This window comes from Cebidichthys violaceus, unplaced genomic scaffold (genome assembly GCF_023349555.1).
Source record: "Cebidichthys violaceus isolate CVI_PGR_0920_01 unplaced genomic scaffold, fCebVio1.0.p SCAF_64, whole genome shotgun sequence".
NCBI lineage: Eukaryota > Metazoa > Chordata > Actinopteri > Perciformes > Stichaeidae > Cebidichthys > Cebidichthys violaceus.
The window spans coordinates 683,749-704,588 of NW_027176861.1; the positions used below are offsets into that span (position 1 = coordinate 683,749).

The 20,840-nt window shown below is 45.4% G+C and overlaps 1 long non-coding RNA gene across 1 annotated transcript; it reads left to right on the top strand.

Moving 5' to 3' along the window:
• The first annotated feature begins 316 nt into the window (after positions 1-316).
• Positions 317-2,904, top strand: LOC137890305 (uncharacterized). The gene is made up of 2 exons (XR_011105284.1): positions 317-1,384; positions 1,893-2,904. It is a non-coding gene; the product is annotated as an uncharacterized lncRNA (long non-coding RNA).
• Positions 2,905-20,840: the final 17,936 nt, after the last annotated feature.

The window sequence follows — 20,840 nt, forward strand, 5'->3', positions numbered from 1 at the left end:
ATTCTTCATTTGTCTCTACATATTCTCCATCAGCTGTGAAATCAGTCAGAGTGAACAAAACTAACTTTACACATAATATAGGAGGAGCTTCTTTTTACAATATGGTGGATTGTGAGACAATCAGCCCCTAAAACACCTCACCAGCTCTCCTTCATAGGAGCAAGACTCACACTGCATAGTTGTTAGTTTCTTTGTGTTGTTTTATCTCTTTGTAGTTGTTTCGAGTTTCTTTGTAGTCGTTTTGAGTCTCTTTGTAGTCGTTTTGAGTCTCTTTGTAGTTGTTTTGTGTAACTTTCACTGGTTCAGACTTGAATCAAAAAGCCTGTCAATGAGACAGTTGAAGGAAAGTTCAGTTTTCTTATCAGGTCGGGCGAGATCCAAACCAGGAGATCAGTCACTCAGGATACCAAATGTGAAAAGGTTCAGGTAGAAAATCCAAAGTCCAAGAAGCAGACAAGCAGGGTCAGAACAGGCAGATCAGAGAACACGGACTAGGAAACACTGGAGAGTTTGACAGAAACATACAAGTGAATGTGACAAGGACCGAGTGAAAGTAGACTTGTAACAATACTGAGGGACTAATGAGAGGATGAGCTGCAGGTGAGGAGACGCTCGATGAAGACCAGAGGTCTCATTTATGAACCAGAGTGTAGGATCCTCACTGAATGTTTGTTTACGTTGAAATGAGGAAACGCACTTGAAACATATTGTGATTCATAAAACCTTGTGTTCTCCTGTTAGTGAGCTACTTCCTGTTTTAAATCTCAACTCCAGCTGTAAATGTGAGCAGCTGGTTCAGCCTCACACCCCTCCCTCTACACGCCCACATTCAACCATCAATGGTGAAAGCAAAGCACCTTATGAACGTTGATGTATAGAAATGAGCTGCTGATCAATGAGTCTTTACAGTGAATCAGGGACCAAGAGGAGGACCAAGAAAAGGAGTTTTAAATGAGGGTTCTTGTGGGTGAGGTGGTCCCTGAACACTAGTTCCCTCCTTTCTTCTACTCATGTGGTCCTAACAGTTCCAGAGCTTCCATCGTGCAGCGTCACACATAACGAGTGTCACTGTAGTATTTACATGTTTACAGGAATCACACTGATGCTTCCACAGTGATGGAGACAATCAGTGGATCCTCCACCCTGGAGATCATTTAAAGGATCTATATTTCTGTCAGTATCCATCTTAAAGCACGGAGCAAACATGTGTGATGTGAACCAGCTTGTATTTACATTTACGGGTGTGAAAAAATGCTTTCATTTATTTCCACTGAGTGATATTCTCTGTTCCAGATCATGGACCTGGTGCTGCGACCAGTAATAAAGCATCCGCTGCACTGGAGTTCTTCTTGGAGGCGGTGCAGAAGTCTGTCTCTCCATTAAGGTCAGACCAACACAGAGGTGTGGCTCACCGTGGTCCTCACTCCTCACTGATTGGTGCATCAGCTGTCAGTTCAACATGTATTCTTGTTTGAACGTTTTGAGCAGTGAGATCACCAGAGAGCTTCATGCACAACTAAGACATGAGGGAACTAGGAGCCATTCTTTACTGACAGTCATTCAATTACTACGCTGAGTTGTTGAGGAGTTAAACACATGCTGTACTTCATTACTGGTCAAGATACATCAAAGTGAATCAAATCACTATGTATCTGTCTAAAGACCTGTTGGTGATGAAATGTATAGAATACAATACTTCATCACTTCACCTTCTATCTGTGCTGCTCATCAATTATGACAAAGAGTTGATGACACTATGAGGTATTTGTCCAAAGTCTATGGATTTGGAATCGTCACAAAATGAAGATGTTCAGTTATTGTAGCCGATATCTTCTGTTTTTACATTTAGAACCTTAATGAACGTCGTTAACTGTGTGATACATTCTCTTTAGAGGAAGAGGTGACCAAGGAGGGGAACATGTCTCACAGCACCATGCATGTTCACTATCAGAGGCTGTGAAGGGGACGCTTCCTGTCAGCAAAGAGTGAGCACAATCAAAGGTCTATCTCTCTCTGATGATATCCAGTAGAGTGAATCATGTCAGCTGTTGCAGTATACTGTACATACTTGAGGGTAAGTTGATGTGTTTTCACCAGAATAGAGCGTCTGTGGCGAGATGTTTGGATGGTTGCTTCAAACGTGCACCAAGAGATTCTTCACAGCCTTGAGGATGAAGGTGTTCTAGATCCTTCTGATAGCATCCACCTGTTCTGTGCCCAGCATGCATTTCTTCCACGTCTGCAGAGGGATCTTGATGTCTTCAGGGTGGGTTGGGACAATCATCCTTTAAGGACAGAGCAACATCTGTCCCCACAACAACTGTGGACCATCGGACTCCTCCAGAGTCCTGTTACTGCTCCAGACCTGGCAGAGGTTATCTTGAAGCAAACATAGTATTATATATTCATACTTTTGACCCGTGTTTCTACTTCATAGAACAGCAAAGCTCACACCATTTCCTTGATTTGTTTCAGACACAAGCATTGAGCATGAAACAGCTTTTCAACACTGTAAAGGAAGCCCTCACAACTTCTACCATGAAAAACATCGAGGTACAACTGCATGGTCTTCACTTTAGATTACACTACCAATTATAATGTGGGCTCAGAAAATGTAATGTTTAGTTTGTATTTAATGTCTTAATAACAGATGTGTCAAAGTGTTTTTAATCACCAGCATCAAATGAATGAAAGAGAGAACAGAACACATGTTATTGTAAAGTGTTCAAACGCTGATCAGGGCTTGTGTTTCTGTATTCACATGAACAACATGAAATACCTCCACTGTGTACTTGTTAACACCAACAAGTATACAAAGAAGGTGTTTTAAATGTGTATTTGTTGTGACTGACAACAGTGAAGCCACATGTCAAATGAATGGATGAATAAATCCTATAAAGTCTCGTTGAAAGATTTCATTCCAAAGCGTAACTTTTGATTGTCTTTCATGAACGTTCAACACTGTTTTAGTGTTTATGGAACTCATGTATTCATGTTGAAGTATTACAATGAGATGTGTTTTGTGGTGGAAAAAAATCTTTTTAACCTCCCTGTGAGAAATAACCAGATGACGAACTTCTTAAAGTATTAAATCATATTTAAAGAACAGACAGTTGGATGTAACAACAATGAATAGACAAAACAGAGTACATATACACATTATCTCGTCTCCCTTCACCCCCCTTGGCAGATGTCGTCGTCCTCCTCTGTCTGCCGATGAACCCACCAAGACCATGTCCTCAGCCTTCTGGTGGGAAGAGGGTTAGGTGGTGAGATCAGGATGACACTACTGCAAGTCAGAAATACTAAGATACCTTTAAGTGGTGAGATCAGGATAACACTACAGAAAGAAAGAAATGCTAAGATACCTTTAAGTGGTGAGATCAGGATAACACTACAGAAAGAAAGAAATGCTAAGATACCTTTAAGTGGTGAGATCAGGATAACACTACAGAAAGAAAGAAATGCTAAGATACCTTTGACATGAGATCATTTAAATTAGTCTGGTTGGCCTCGTCTGCATTTCTGCAGGTTTTAAGCAATACAAGTTAACTAAGAGAACGGTATGATCAATTTCTCCAACAATTTCCCCATTGGCCATTCCTATGGCCATGACAGTATTTACAATTTATAGAAACATTGACACATATTACCCAGAATGGTTTACATATGCTCATCATTAATCAATAAGGTTAAAAGCATCAGCTGTTTTTGTGAGTTCCAAGCAACTCAATGTTGTAGCAGCTAGAGAACGTTAACATTAACATGTTAAAATAAATCTCCTGAGATGAGGTGAAACACAGACATCGGGCCTCCATCTCTGTTAAACTGTATCATGAGACAACATGTCAGTGAGTTTATAATAAACAATAATCAATTTGTAAGAAATTCTACCATTCAAGTATGTAATAAACATCAGAATCACCTGTCAATTAAAATGATTCCTTCATCAAATAAAAGAAAACATTAGCTGTTTTGTGAGATTATATTTCTAAAGTAGAAAGCTATAATAAACATAAGTATTACACAAAAAAACTTCACTTTCGTAGTCCTAAAGGAAGGAAACAGTCAGATGTTGCAGACTGCCATTTTAGACTAAACAGTGGAATGTACATGTGTGATGTCTAAAATGTTTTGGATCTTCGTCTCACTCTTCTGATGTGTTCTATCGGTACAGTAGACTGTGGTCATGATTTAAACACGTCTCACTCTTCTGATATGTTCTATCGGTACAGTAGACTGTGGTCATGTTTTAAACACGTCTCACTCTTCTGATGTGTTCTATCGGTACAGTAGACTGAGGTCATGATTTAAACACGTCTCACTCTTCTGATGTGTTCTATCGGTACAGTAGACTGTGGTCATGTTTTAAACACGTCTCACTCTTCTGATGTGTTCTATCGGTACAGTAGACTGAGGTCATGATTTAAACACGTCTCACTCTTCTGATGTGTTCTATCGGTACAGTAGACTGAGGTCATGTTTTAAACACGTCTCACTCTTCTGATGTGTTCTATCGGTACAGTAGACTGAGGTCATGTTTTAAACACGTCTCACTCTTCTGATGTGTTCTATCGGTACAGTAGACTGAGGTCATGATTTAAACACGTCTCACTCTTCTGATGTGTTCTATCGGTACAGTAGACTGAGGTCATGTTTTAAACACGTCTCACTCTTCTGATGTGTTCTATCGGTACAGTAGACTGAGGTCATGATTTAAACGCGTCTCACTCTTCTGATGTGTTCTATCGGTACAGTAGACTGTGGTCATGATTTAAACGCGTCTCACTCTTCTGATGTGTTCTATCGGTACAGTAGACTGTGGTCATGTTTTAAACGCGTCTCACTCTTCTGATGTGTTCTATCGGTACAGTAGACTGAGGTCATGTTTTAAACACGTCTCACTCTTCTGATGTGTTCTATCGGTACAGTAGACTGAGGTCATGATTTAAACACGTCTCACTCTTCTGATGTGTTCTATCGGTACAGTAGACTGAGGTCATGTTTTAAACACGTCTCACTCTTCTGATGTGTTCTATCGGTACAGTAGACTGTGGTCATGTTTTAAACACGTCTCACTCTTCTGATGTGTTCTATCGGTACAGTAGACTGAGGTCATGATTTAAACACGTCTCACTCTTCTGATGTGTTCTATCGGTACAGTAGACTGAGGTCATGTTTTAAACACGTCTCACTCTTCTGATGTGTTCTATCGGTACAGTAGACTGTGGTCATGATTTAAACACGTCTCACTCTTCTGATGTGTTCTATCGGTACAGTAGAATGAGGTCATGTTTTAAACACGTCTCACTCTTCTGATGTGTTCTATCGGTACAGTAGACTGAGGTCATGATTTAAACACGTCTCACTCTTCTGATGTGTTCTATCGGTACAGTAGACTGAGGTCATGATTTAAACACGTCTCACTCTTCTGATGTGTTCTATCGGTACAGTAGAATGAGGTCATGTTTTAAACACGTCTCACTCTTCTGATGTGTTCTATCGGTACAGTAGACTGTGGTCATGATTTAAACACGTCTCACTCTTCTGATGTGTTCTATCGGTACAGTAGACTGAGGTCATGATTTAAACACGTCTCACTCTTCTGATGTGTTCTATCGGTACAGTAGACTGAGGTCATGATTTAAACACGTCTCACTCTTCTGATGTGTTCTATCGGTACAGTAGAATGAGGTCATGTTTTAAACACGTCACAGTTGTTGTGTTGCTGGACCTTAGCATATTCATATCAGCTAAACTTTTACAAATCGTTTCTTTAATCTAGTGTTGCTGATTTTGGTTCTTCTCACTATAATTGTTTGCATTTGGTTGTACATCCTTTGGTTGCCATGGTTTCTCATGCATCAATTATTAGGAAACACAATTCTTATTGCTCAGAAGAGCAGAAAAAACAGTGAACCCTCTTGTGTACCATGCTAAATGATTTTATAATTTCTTTACTTTGTTTCCAGTAACTGTTTCTTTAAGTCTAGTTTTAAAACCTGAGGTCTACAGATACATGATGCTACTTAGTTATTCTCTGAATTAAATACCCTGAAGTATAGTATGTCAAAGTTCAACTAGGTCCAATCAAAGGGTTACAATACAACACACAATAATGACTCACGCTATGACAGTTGTACTAACGTCTGTACGTAGCAACTGACTGTCAAATCAAATAAAGAAAGTTAAATTGAATAATATCTCGACGAAAAATGGATTTAACTGAATCGTCCTGCAGCTTTAAATTCAGTTCAGATGTGAGATGGTACGTTCGCTAAAAAGAGTTGTGCTTTGTCTCGTAGTTGCACTTCGCATTACCGCTTTTAATTATAGTCATGGTCTCTGAACATATGAAACTTACTGGTATTAAACTGGAAGAATGAACCTGTTCATTGTTGGTTAAAAACTCTGGACTCTCTGGACTCTGGTCTCTGGTCTCTCTGGTCTCTGGTCTCTCTGGTCTCTCTGGTCTCTGGTCTCTCTGGTCTCTGGTCTCTCTGGACTCTCTGGTCTCTCTGGTCTCTCTGGACTCTCTGGTCTCTCTGGTCTCTGGTCTCTCTGGACTCTGGTCTCTCTGGTCTCTGGTCTCTCTGGACTCTCTGGACTCTCTGGACTCTCTGGTCTCTGGTCTCTCTGGACTCTCTGGTCTCTGGTCTCTCTGGACTCTGGTCTCTCTGGTCTCTGGTCTCTCTGGACTCTCTGGACTCTCTGGTCTCTGGTCTCTCTGGTCTCTCTGGTCTCTCTGGACTCTCTGGACTCTCTGGTCTCTCTGGACTCTCTGGTCTCTCTGGTCTCTCTGGTCTCTGGTCTCTCTGGTCTCTCTGGACTCTGGACTCTCTGGACTCTCTGGTCTCTCTGGTCTCTGGACTCTGGTCTCTCTGGTCTCTCTGGACTCTGGTCTCTCTGACCACTTCTCTCTTTTTGAAGAACGTCATGTGAAATAACTTCTGACTCACGTTGTTCTTCTACTCTTCATTCTCTTTCCTCGTCTCTTGAGTCGTGAACCTTGTCAGAATATATGTGATTGGCTGCATCACGTGGTGTGATTTACAACGCATGCAATTGGTCGCTGTGTTTACCGCGCCACTGAACGAGTGCCGTAAAGGCTGGAAAAGCTGCGCCGGTTAAAATATAAGCGCTCCATCAAAATGTAATATTTCTCAATTATCTATCGGTTCCAGGTCCAGGGTCCACCTATTGGTGACCCCTGCTATACCGTATTAGGCCAACTGTCTAAAATAAATAACATATGAATATTTATTGTGGCAGTTCTTTTACATTCCCTAATGTCAGTTACCATCTAAGTGGTCATATTCGCTTAGATGAGACTGTTGAAGAAAAGGCTTACATCCTGCATCCAAAGTAAAAGTATGTAGATTTAATCTAAATAAATATTAATAATAAAATGACATATTCCCCCTTTTGCCAAGTTTATCTCTGCTGTGAGCTTTAGCGTAACAAAGTAAGCGATCACTTGGCAATTGTCTGGGCCCATCCATACATCAAAATAACCTGAAAAATCAGAAGCGTTAGTGTGAGCATCACATTGCATAACACAGACAGTTTTAGGGAGCAGTTTGGCTTCTAGCAAGTCGGCCACCAGACGGTGGTGAGAACTGGGTTTGCCGGATGATGTCAGAAAGCCTCTGTGTTTCCACAGGGCACCAAAGTCGTGCTCTACACCAAAGGCATAGCGAGAGTCAGTGTCAATGGTAACTGTTCTGTTGCAGCGAGCTTCCAGACTTCTGTAAGAGCCACAGGTTCTGCAGCTTGAGCAGAGAAGTGTGATGCCAACTTACCGCTGCATAGGGTGTCATATGATGAGACTACAGCAAACCCAACAACCCGTCTCACGTGTCCAGCGAGCGAGATGCCAAACAGTCCTCTAACGGTTCTAAATCAGCATTGGGTGGGCGTGTCTGTGAGGTCCCGGTGTGCAGATCTGTTCTGGAGAAGAACACAGATATGTGGCTCTCCATCTGCAGGAGTAGGAACAAGAGTGGCAGGATTAAGGGTAGTACATCTTTTCACAGTAATGTTAGGCACATCTAATAAGGTTGTGTGACATCGCAACCAGCGCTGCGCAGGAAGGTGAGATGTTTTCTGAGGGTGCAGGATATGTGAAACTGCATGTGGAACCCTCATGGTTCTTACCATAACCCACGATGTCACGTGATGTCACTACTGCCTTCTCTGCAGCAGCTACAGAACGCAGACACAGAGGAAGGCCAGCTGCTGCAGGGTCTAGTCTAGGAGAGACATATGCAGCAGGTCTCTGTCCCCCCCCCCCCATGGTCCTGAGTCTAAACTGATGTCATGTAACCGTCTCTTTGGTCAACGTACTGAGTGAACGGTGTGTAGTTTAAGTAGTCCAAGTGTCAGAGCTGACAGTAAAGCTCTTCATGTCATTAAAGCAGCAGTCGAGGAGTCAGTCCAGGTCACTTTGTTCTGAGCAGAAAGATGTTCACCAAGAATCATGGAAGAGAGGAATGCCTCTCTTTCTGAATAGTTGGGATCCATCGTCTATATTATGACGTCATTCATATAAAGCTCATCATTTGTTTCTTGGTTTGTGTTTTAGGCACATTTTGAATTGCCTGTATTCTCTTGGGAGAGAGGGTTTTGCCCTCTGCTGTGATCACATGTCCCAGATATGAAACTTTATTGAGAGCGAATTGCAATTTGGACGGATAGCCTTGTGACCATTTGCAGCCAAAAATTTTAGTAGGATAACTGTATCTAATTTTCATGCTTCTTCTGTGGGGCTGCAAATCATGATGTCATCAACATATTGTAACAAGGCAGAACCATTTGGTAAGTGTAAATTAACCAGATTGTCTCTCAAGGCACTATGAAATACACCAGGGCTTTCTGAATGTCCCTGGGGACACCGGGTCCAGGTAGAGCCTCTTCCTTTAAAAGAAAAAGCAAACCAGAATTGACTGTCTTTGTGCACAGGTACTGAAAAAAATGCATTGGCCAAATCGACGACGGAAAAATGTGTGGTGTCTGGAGGGATGAGTGACACAATGGTGTGTGGAGTAGAAGCTTGAGGCGCTCGCGGTGCACCGAAGCTTTAACTGATTGTAAATCTTAAACAAATCGTCACTCAGTCGGTTCCCCCAGGTCTCGAATTTTCTTTACCGGAAAGATTGGTGTGCTCACCGGTGAATCATCACACTGGACTATTACACCAGCCTTCAATAAAGACTCAAGAACGGGTGTAATACCATCAATGGCCTCTTGTTTGAGGGGATATTGCTTCATGCATGAACAGAGATCAGATTCTGGGTGAACCACCAGAGGAGTCGCCCCCCCTCACCGGTCCTACGTCAGACCACAGAGAGGAGGACACCTCGGACAGATGGGACATTTGAAACCATGGTGTGTTTTCTTATCAAACATCAGATGAGTGACTCTTTTACTGTTGGTAATGACGTACATCTTGTTTTGTATACGTCGCCCTTTATACTGTACAGTGTATCAGGATCCTCTGTGGGCCTCGAGTCAGTGAGTTCAGTCTGTCCAGCCAGTCAGACATGTCCTCCTCCTCCATTCCTGGACCCCATCAATGATACATGTGGACACACCCTGTAACAACTCAGATTGTGTGGGAGACAGAGAAACAGAGGCAGCAGCAGTATTTTCTGTCCAATTAATGTCCATCATACATAACTTCTCTATCTCACGCTCTCCTCCAATCCATACTTCCTCAAGTTCCTCATCTGACCCTTTTGACACGTGTGCTGTCAATGTAGTGAACCAGCCTCCATGTAACGTTCTGCATGTGGTGAATGTTGTGAGGCAGAATCAGTAAGGTGTGATGCTGTTGAATCGCTTACAGATGGTTCTAAAAACACTCGTAGATGTTCTACAGATCTGTTGGGTCATGTTTCATCATGTGTTTGTATTCTTCTCTGCTCAATATCAGGCCATCAGGGCCTGATGTAAGGATGATTCCAAATACACACATCAAATCTCTTCATAACACATTTATAGGGCAGCAATCAGACAGCAGAAATGAGTGTTGAACTGTGATATAATCTAGTGTACAGGACAAGGTTTTGTGTATGGATCACTAATTGTTATGCCTCCTGAGCCAATGGTCCCACAATACCTTCCACTCTTTTTGGGAGGGACAGGTAAAGCAGACGTACGCAAAACTGAAAGCGTGGCTCCTGAGTCAACTAAAAATGGAATATTTTCACCTTTAATAGTTAACGTGATTTGTGGCAACTTCTTAAAACCTTCATTTTCGTTTGAATACATCTGATAGGTGGATTTGAGTGGTGTTTGTTTAATTTCTAATGTGTTAATTGCATGTACGAGGTTGTCATAGTCAGAATCCAAAGTTGACTCACCCTCTGTGTTGGAATGTGTGAGCGTCGAAGGGTCCCTCAATGGGGTCCTCCCCGCCGCCTGCTCCTCCTCTCAGTCCGACGGCTGACGTTGAGCATCCCCACCAGTCTTTTTAATATTCCATGGAGTTTGTGGGCAGTCTCTTTTCCAATGTCCAGTTTGGCCACAATGAAAACACACAGAAGTTTCTTGTGTTGTGTTCTTTCCAAAGTCTCTTTCCCACCTTTTTCCTCCCTTTCTGTTGACTCTGTTTTTTCCTTCACGCCCTCTTCCTCTATTTTTTCCTGTTTCTCCCGCATCATATGTCGTGGTCTGATACATCGTCAGCTGGGCATCCTCAAGTTTGAGCTGACGACTTTTAACCCTCGCTTGTTCTTTGTTGCTGTACTGCTCCTCAGCGTGTTCAGCATGTTGCAGTATGGTATCGAGGTTTGCAGTCTTCCATGTAACACAACTCTCCTTGAGTTTGGCTGCCACTTGAGGGTTCAATTTATTCAGGAAATGTTCTTTTAGATGTACTTCGTACGGTTCAAGAGGAGTATTTCTCATTTTGCCTCTGGTCAGTCCACTGTGCTGATCAAAAGCTGTTGTGAGTCTCGCCAGGAAAGCAGCGCATGACTCCTCCGCTGTCTGTTGCAGTGACGTGATATTCGCCAAGCTCATGGTTGTTGGGAAAACCGTTCTGCAGAGGTCGATGAGCTCTGCGACAGCGTGTCTGTATGCCTTGTTGTTCTTGTGTTCATGTTCAGCTTCAGCATATCGTCGGGTCAACAAATCTGGGGTAAACATGGCTGCAATTTTATAAAAGTCATGTTTGAGCATTTTGTTCATCATTCGCCGTAATTCCGTCACGGTTGGCCTGAATTCATCGACAAAACAGAGTAGGGACTTTTCAAAGTCTGTCAGATTTATCTTTGGGCTCGTCACATGCTCCATTGCTTCCTCAATGTCTTTTTCTCCCCATGGGCGGAAAACCAGCATAGGACCCTCATGTCCCGCTACCTCCACCATCGGCAATAAACTGGTTGGAGTTCCGGTGGGGGAAAGACAGGCACCCATCTTGAGCTTCGCTTGTCGGGTGTTGCGACGGCTCTTTTTGTTGTCTTCATCCTCGGTCGGTGATTCATTTTCTTCTTTGGACTGGTGGTCGGATGATTTTGTCCGTGGTTGAGGAGCGTATGGCGGCGGCACGGAGTCCAAATCGGGATCCACTCGACCATGTTCCTCAATCAGAGAAGGATACAGTTTAGCATTATTTCCCCCTACTGTGCTTTTCTGACATTTACTTCTGAATATTTTCTTTTCCCTTCCTTCTGCTTCCTCCCTCCACATACTATATGCTTTCCAGTCTGCTTTAAACGGTTTATATTTCTTTCTCTCCCTCTTGGACATTTTTTCATGCTTTTCTGCTTCGCCTCTCTCTCTCTGCTCCAAACACGTTTTGAGTTGATCCAATTGTCGTAGGCTAAAACTGCCTGTATCAGGGAACCCCATTTTGATCCATTCTCCCAATTGTTCGGCCGTCTGATTATCTTTGTCCCACATGAATTTTATTATTGGAGGTAAGACCTTGGCATCAGGCTGCTCAGGCTCAGACTTACTTTGACTCTTACCCATTTTCTCTAGTTACAGTTGATTCTCGTATCTTAAACGAAGACCCTTTCTCACTCGTAAGGATACACCAGATCTTCTTTAAATACTACAAGTTCACGAGGACACGTCTGTCCGACACCCTTATGTGCGAGAATACCGGCTTTTAACGGCGCCAACTTCTCTCTAGTTAACTGTCAACAGAATTCCATAAACCCATCTGGTACAATCAATGAACTTGAAAGGATACACCAAATACTCTATAAAACCTGCAAGTTATACTAGGACATCCAATGTCCAGCAGCTTTATGTGCGAGATTAAAGTTTACCCTCAAAGTGTCTGTTCCATCACAGAATAATCTCTCACCGGGTGGGATTCTTTTCCCGGTTCCAGGATCGGAGCGGCAATCTCGAACCCCGTCTGAGGACAGCCTCTCACCTTCAGGGAGGAATCAGCTATATAGTAGTCGACTTCTGTCGTCCAACGAAGTCCAAATTACTCGTCCGATCCCATCTTCGTCGCCATTTGTCGTGGAAAAAAAAAATCTTTTTAACCTCCCTGTGACAAATAAATCAGATGACGAACTTCGTAAAGTATTAAAATCATATTTAATGAACAGACAATTTGTAATAATTCAGCTGAATGGATAGAGCCCTTTCCCCACAGATGGTTTGGAGTTCTAACAACAAGGAACAGTTTAACAAAGTATAATATGCACATTATCTCCCCCCCCCCTTCACAGATGTCCTCCTCCTCTGTCTGACGATGCATCCACCAAGACCGAGTTCCCAGCCTTGGTGTTGTTATTGAAGAAAGAGGGTTAGATGAGAAAATACATGCGAAATTATAACATTTATTATTTGGGTTAAAATGAATATATGCAGGTTTAAGCCATACAAGTTAACTAAGAGAACGGGATGATAAATTTCTCCAACAAGAGAGAGAGAGAGACAGAGAGAGAAACAGAGAGAGAGAGACAGAGAGAGAGAGAGACAGAGAGATTTGATTTTTAGAAAACCTTTATTTCTTAAAACAAAGAAAGAACAAAAAGCATTGTCATGGCATCAAGAATGAAACAAAGCAAATCAAAAGCAAAGAAACACCCAAGTCCGTTTCTCTTCACAGTTGAATATTAGTCCAACTCCAGACACACATTTTGTTTCATTGCTGCACCGATTCTCAATGAATCCTGCATATTGTTCATGTAAATAAATAAAAACAACAAAACATGTCCTAGAGTTGCTCTTAGGCTGGGAGACTTTGGTCACCATCAGCTCTTTCATTGTTCAGCTCTTTATTGATCTTCTGAGCTATTTTCTTCAGTCTGTAGCCTTCCTTCACTGTTATCCCTCCTCTGTCTTTACTCCTCATGTGTGACCTGAGAGAGCTGGAGAGCTTCTCTTTGTCAGAGAAGTAATCCTCCACATTAACTCCTTTCACACTTTTAGTTCTCCTCAGAAACCCCTTTATCTTCTCCACACTGTAGTCTCTAGAGCTCCTACCGCTGCCAGCCCTGTGGTCAGAAGATTCACTGTCAGCAGCAGAATCCTCCTCCATACTGGACTCAGGGTCTCCTCCCCGGCTGGACTCAGGGTCTTCCTCCAGACTGGACTCAGGGTCCTTCTTCCGACTGGACTCAGATTTAGCTGCTCCTCCGTTTCCTTTCGTTGCCGCTTTCTTTGCTTGTGAGCTTCCATTGTTTTCTTTCTTTTTCCTCTTCCGCTGGGGGACTTTGAACTGCCCCTCGTCTCCCTTCATGTCCACCTCACTGCCGTCCTCCATTACTCTCCCTCCCCACCTGTACCTCACTTGCCTCCTTCTCCCTCACCTCCTTAACCCCACTCGTCCCCTCCTTCCTTACCTCCTTAACCCCACTTGTCCCCTCCTCCCTTACCTCCTTAAACCCACACGTCCCCTCCTTCCTTACCTCCTCAACCCCACTCGTCCCCTCCCCCCTCACCTCCTTACCCCCACTCGTCCCCTCTTTCCTTACCTCCTTACCCCCGCTCGCCCCCTCCTTTCTTACCTCCTGGACCCCACTTGTCCCCTCCTGTCCATCTTGTTTGTCTCCTCTGCCCTCCTCAGAACCTTTCTGGTTTTGGTTCTGGTCTTTATGAGAACCGTTTTTTCCCAGGACAGGCTCTGCTCTGATGTCCCTGTTTCCCACAACTGAAACATTTAGAATCCTCAGTTGTCGCAAAAATGAGGTAATCAAAGTCCTCCACTGTGACTGTGAACACGAGGTCCACCTGTCTGCTCCTGTTCTTGGGGATCATGAGGAGCTGTCTCCTGTGAGACACTACGTGCCTCAGAAGTGGAGACTTGGCCCCAGATGACAGCTTCTTGACTTTGGACACGATCTTTCCATGTCTGGACAGCTCTCTGGTTATCAGCTCATCTTTAACAAACGGTGGCACGTTGGAAACAGTGACTCTTACCGCCGGGTCGCTGAGAGGATAGACGGGTAGGAAGCCGCCGTTCACCTCGATCCCGCTGTCCAACACCAGTTTCGTATCCTCTTCGGTATTACAAAACACGATCACCGCACCGTTCATCCGTGCAGCGGACCTCACGTTGCTGTGGCCGATGATCTCCCCCACTGCCAGGCTGCAGTCCTCCACCGAGCACGGGAAACGCGGCGGAATCTTCACGCCGTGTTTCCGCGTTAGTTTGGTGACGTCCATGGCGGCGTGCAGCACGCCGACCAGCGCGTGCTGATCGGCTGCAAACACCACCAAAAAACCCACCTAAAACCCCCCAAGTGTTCACACAAACACTATGAGCCCCACACACCACAATACACTGTCATATGCAACGTTAAAAAACGAAGCAAAATGTCGAAAAATCGCTAATAATCACTCTCAGACACGCTCCGAAAACTCACCACTCCCTCCACTCAGAGAGAGAGAGAGAGAGAGAGAGAGAGAGAGAGAGAGAGAAAGAGACAGAGACAGAGACAGAGACAGAGAAAGAGACAGAGAGAGAGACAGAGAGAGAGACAGAGACAGAGAGAGAGACAGAAAGAGAGAGACAGAGAGATTTGATTTTTACAAAAACACTTTATTTACATATTGTTTAAATTTTTACAGTCACAAGACGTCTCAAATGTAAATAAATACAAAAAATAAATTAAAAAACTGTTTTCTTTTGTTTTTAAAATACATCAGTCAAGTAAAAAGTGTGAAAAGGACAGCTGGTCGTTAAGAACCTCACACAGTGTGTTTTTAAAACACCAACACTCTTTAAAAGACTCGAGATCGGAGACCTGTCGATAAAATCCGAACTCAAGCCGGAGTCTTGACCGGAGGTTCGTCTTCCACACTGCCGCCGCTTCCTGCCCCACCCCCTGCTCCACCTTCCTCTTTCTGCTGGTGGAAATGGCCAGTTTGGCTTGGGCTGAGAGGAAGTTGAGGAGCTGCCACTTGATTTTAAATTTTTTGTTGTAGCCAGCTCCCAAGATAAAAATCTTCTCAGTAAAAACAACGTTAAAACGTGTAAAAACCGATGTTAAAAGAGAGAAGAGACCGGTGAGTCTCTTGCACTCAGTAAAAACGTGGTAAATTGTCTCACGTACTCCGCAAAATGGACACCCGCTAAGAACAGTTGGATTAATAACAGAAATAAAAGCGTTGGAAGCGACGGCACCGTGCAAGATTCTCCACTGGAGGTCGCCTGTCGGTTTTTTGAGGGGGGCTTTGTATAAAATCCTCCACTGTGGGCCGGGTCCTTCCTGTCCCCATCTCTCGGTCCACACAGTGGGAGGTCTGCCGCTCAGTCCGGCCTGGTGGATGCACTTCACGCAGTTGCGGTACAGAGTCTCTTTGTCCGCTTTTGTTATTGTTAGTTTTTCTGCGTGGATGACTCTCAGAAGGGGGCCGGTCTTTTCTCCCAGCCCTGGGCTCAGGATGATGTCCGGGTAGGGGTCTGCAGCGTCCGGGCTGGTCCTGGTCCGGTCCCCTATCAGGAGGTCTATTTCTTTTTTTGTCAGCCTCTTGGACCAGAGCTCCAGGATCCTCCTTGCCACCCGGAGAGACTGCAGCCCCAGCAGAGAACCCAGGGCCTGGGTGTTGGTCAGTGCCGGCCCCGCTGCATCCACCAGCTGCTGCGGGGTCAAGGTTCCAGACCGGATCAGCGGCGCCATCAGGCCGTGCGTGGTGTGGTTGCTGACGTCCAGCCTGGCTCCATTGACCAGTGGTTCTCTCAACAACCAGTGCAGAGAGTTGGCTTTCGGGCACCTTTTTTGGTTAAAAAGGGCCCATGACTTAAAGACGCCCTGGTAAAAAGGAGGCAACATAGTTAGTTTTAAAAATTTAGGATCAGTTAAAAACAGAGCATCATCCAACCCCAGGTTATTGGCACGCCTCAGGATGCTGCCGGCCACATCTCTCCACACCAGATCTGCCGGGCCTGTGAGGTACCTTTGAATAAACTGCAGTCTAAAAGTGGCAGTCCGGCTGGCCAGGTGGACAAGGCCCTGTCCCCCCTCCTCCCTGGCTAAAAACAGCACCCCCTGTGGCACCCAGTGTAGACCCCCCCAGAGGAAGTCCACCATCTTCCTCTGGATTTCCGCAAGTAATCCTAAGGGGGGGTCCACACAAGCTAACCGGTGCCACAACTGGGATGCTACCAAGTTGTTTAAAACCAGCACTCTCCCTCTAAGCGACATCTGGGGGAGCAGCCATTTCCATTTTTTAAGTTTTTCTTCGACCTTTTCTGTGACGGTCTCCCAGTTCTTCTTCACTATATGGTCTGCTCCCAAAAACACCCCTAGGTACTTCAGACCTCCTCTTTTCCATTCCAGGTTTTGGGGGAGAACTGGGAGACCGCCGCGCCACTCACCGACAGCGAGGGCCTCACTTTTCCCCCAGTTGACCCTCGCTGCCGATGCCGAGCTAAAATCCTGTATAATGCCTGCTAAAATGTTGACCTCACTTTGGTTTTTAATAAAAAATATAATATCGTCTGCATAAGCAGATAAAATCATTTCTTTATTAAAACCCGGATAAAACAAACCCTGAGTGCTGGAGCGTATCTTGTGGAGGAGAGGTTCAAGGGAGAGAGCGTAGAGCATCCCAGACAGAGCACAGCCCTGCCGGACCCCTCTACACACTCTAAAAGGAGCACTCAGACTGCCGTTGATTTTCAGCACACTCTCAACATCCCTGTACAGCACCTTGATCTTAGCTACGAAGCCCGCGCTGAACCCAAACTTCTCCATCACGTTCCACAAGAAGCTGTGCTCAACGCGGTCAAAAGCCTTTTCCTGGTCCAGGGAAATCAAACCAGCGTCTACACCTAATGAACTAGAGACATCCAAAACATCTCGAATTAGGTGGACGTTGTCCACCATGGACCTGCCAGGGACGCAGTAGGTCTGGTCCCGGTGGATAACCTGCTCCATAACTTTCCCCAGCCTGGAGGCCAATACTTTGGACAGGAGTTTGTAATCCACACAGAGCAAAGACACAGGGCGCCAATTTTTGATGTCCTGCAGATTTCCTTTTTTGGGCAGCAATGTGAGGACTGCCCTCCTGCAGGACACTGGCATGGAACCAGCAGCCAGACACTCATTAAAAACCTCCAAGACATCCTCTGCGAGGATGTCCCAGTAGGCCTTATAAAATTCAACTGTAAGGCCATCAATGCCAGGAGCCCGCCGCCCCTGCATGCTTTGCAGGGCGGTCAGCAGCTCCTGCATCTGGAGGGGGCCCTCGAGCTGTGAGTTGGCCTCTTCAGAGACCTGGGGCAGTCCTCCACAGAAACTCTCCAGGAGAGCTGGCTCTTCCTGGTATTCTGTGGAGTACAATTGTTGATAAAAGCTCACAGCTCGCCCTCGTATCTGGCTTGGTTCCGCCAGTTCCTGCCCTGTGTCAGACAGCAGCGCGTGGATCACTTTCCCCTGCCCGTTCTTTTTCTCCAGACTGAAGAAATAGCTAGAGGGAGCATCCATCTCTGTGATGTTCAGGAACCGGGACCTGACCGGGGCGCCCTGCACCTTACTATCCAGCAGGTCGGCTAAAGCCATTTTTTTCTCTTTGAGGTTTTCAATATAACCTTGATCTCCTGTGGACTCACTTAAATGTTCCAGTTCCACTATGTCGGTCTCCAGATCTTTCATAGATCTGGTGCTATCCCGTGTGACGTTTAAAGTGCGCTGTTGACACAGTAGTCTTATTTGTGTCTTACCATGGTCCCACCGCTGTCTAAGATTGCTAAACTCGCCCTTCCTCTGTCTAAAAGCACCCCAAAAATAAATAAAAACCTCTCTAAAACTCTTATCAAATGTTAAAACAGAATTAAAATGACTTCCCCTTCCCACTCCCTCCTCCAGTCAGACTCATTGTTAAAATCACTGTGCGTCTCCTGTAGGAAGAGAACGTCTATCTTTTTCATTTTGGATGTTTCATAGATAGACGTTCTCTTCCGGACGTCTCTGGCACCGTTGACGTTAGAAAGGCCCACTTTAAAAACATCCATGGTGGATAAAATTAAAGTAAAAACCAAACAATAAAACAGTAACTTAGATAAAATAACCCAAGCTGTCCTTTCCATCACTGCTCAGCTGACGCTTTGCCTTAAGCACTAGTTTTTTAAGTCTAAAAGCCTCCTGGTCTGTGAGGCCAGACTCCTCCCTCTGGCTCATGTGGAGTCTGGCCGAGGCAATAAAAAGACCGAGGTCTGGGAAGTGCTCACCCACCTTTACCCCGTGCTGGTTCTTTGTTTGGGCTAAAAACAACTTTAATTTTTCTGACGTGAACATCTTTTTCTTTTGACTGCTGCTAAAAACCGGGACATCGCTACTATCAGACACACACTCATCATTCGCACTGTCATCAGTCACACCCACACTCATCGCCACCGCCCTGCTTGACCTCCTGCGCTTTGTTGTATTTTTTGTTTTTACCTTATTTATTTCCTCCATCTCCGCCTCCTCCACCTGCTCACTCCACAGCGCACTGCGCTCCCCTCCGTCTTTTCTTTGCTCTTTTTTTCCCCCTGCTTCACCTGTCTTCTCCTCCATGCCCCCCTCACCTGCCTTCTCCTCCATGCCCCCCTCACCTGCCTTCTCCTCCGCGCCCCCCTCACCTGCCTTCTCCTCCACCTGCATCCCACACACACTGCTCACACCACCCCCCACCTCCTTCTCCCCCACCCCACCCAGAACACCTTCTCCTCCCAGAACAACCTCCTCACCCACCACCCCCTCTTTACGCGCAATACCCTCACCCAAACCCCCCTTTTCACCCGTAGCTACCTCCACCCCCGGTGCATCAACTGAACTCACCCCGTGTGTTGGTTCGGCCACAGCGTCTCCGTGGAGAGATCCGCGGAGCCGCGATCGGCCGCACGATGGGGGCGGCCACCCCCGTGGCGGGAGCAGAGCAGCTGAGGAAGACAGGAGCTGTGCAATGAGACAATAAGATAATGGGAAAATAATTAGAATAGAATGTAGTGCATTTATGACAAATGATTAAGTTATAAAATAGCTATAACTTTGTGATTCTGTCTAGACCAGTAGAGAAGGCTTTGCCCACCACTGGTGTAAATCCACTGGGAGGTGAAGGTGATTAGACACAGGTGGATGGCAGACAATCACAATGGTGGAAAAACACAGAGGCAGGAAGTGAAGTGACCTGAAATGAGAGGAGAGGTAAGAAACACAAAATAAAGCAGGAAATACTGAAATGAAAAAAATAAAGAAACTTAACTTGGGAACAGGACGAGACAAATTCAGAAGTTGCTCAGGAGAAAAGGAAAAGGAGGTTAGACCACAACGACAGAAAGTCAAACAAACATGGGAAACAAGAGGCAGGGAACTTCAAAATAAAACAGCAAACAAAACCAAAACCAAGATAATGACAATTTCGGAGAATGGGCAGGCCGGCGACCAGGCTGACAGAGCGGCTCCTGAGGTCGGGCAGGAGGACGACCTGGAGGTCGGAGCTCTGGCAACTGGGTCACGGGTCTCAGGGACCTGGGTCTCGCTCCAATGGGTCTCTGCCGCCTGGAGGTCTCGCCAATGGGTTTCTTCTGCCTTGAGCTTCGCTACTGGAGCTCTGTTGAAACAGGATGCTGCTGCATTCCATCAGGAACAGGAACAGGGGGACATTGCGGCCCAGCAGGAACAGGAACCAGGGTGGTTGCTGCAAGCCAGCAGGAAAAGAAACAGGGGGTCGCTGAGGCCCATTGGGAACAGGAGTCGGCCGGACCTCCGACAGGAAACGTGGAGCTGGAGTCGGGACTGTGTAGTCAGGGGCTGGGGCAGGCTGGAGACTAGCAGACTGGTGGCTAGCTGGTAACAGGCTAACCGACTGGGAACCAGCGGGCTGGAGGCTACATGGATGAGGCCTAATGGGCTGGAGGATAGCTGACTAAGAGAAAGAAACAGGAACTGGGAAAACAGAGGACTAAGACGAACTGGCACAGACACGGGGGAACACAGGGTTTAAATACACTGGGAGGTGTAGGTGATTAGACAAAGGTGTAATCAATCAGGGGCGGGGCAGACAATCACAGTGGTGGGAAAACACACAAAGTGAAAGCAGATGCCCCATAAATGAGGGCAGTGAGGGTCTGGAGGAGGGCACTCCTTGACAGGTTTGGTCTTAAAGACATGGAAGAGGGAATCATGTTCTTGAATTCCTGCTGGTTATCATGAGAGCATTTAACAGACCGCTGGCTGAACTCTGAAGGGTGTTGTGGGCCTCCTCACTCCACAGTAATGACTTCAACCAGGAGGAGGAGCTGCAGGAGACCAGACGGAACAGAGCTTTATTCTGAAAGGATTCACAGGAAACGCTAGTATGCTGTAGTGTGCATTAGTGTGAACAGTGTCGAGTGCTGCAGTTACTCACTCTGACCACCGGAGGAAAACTTTGGAGGCAGA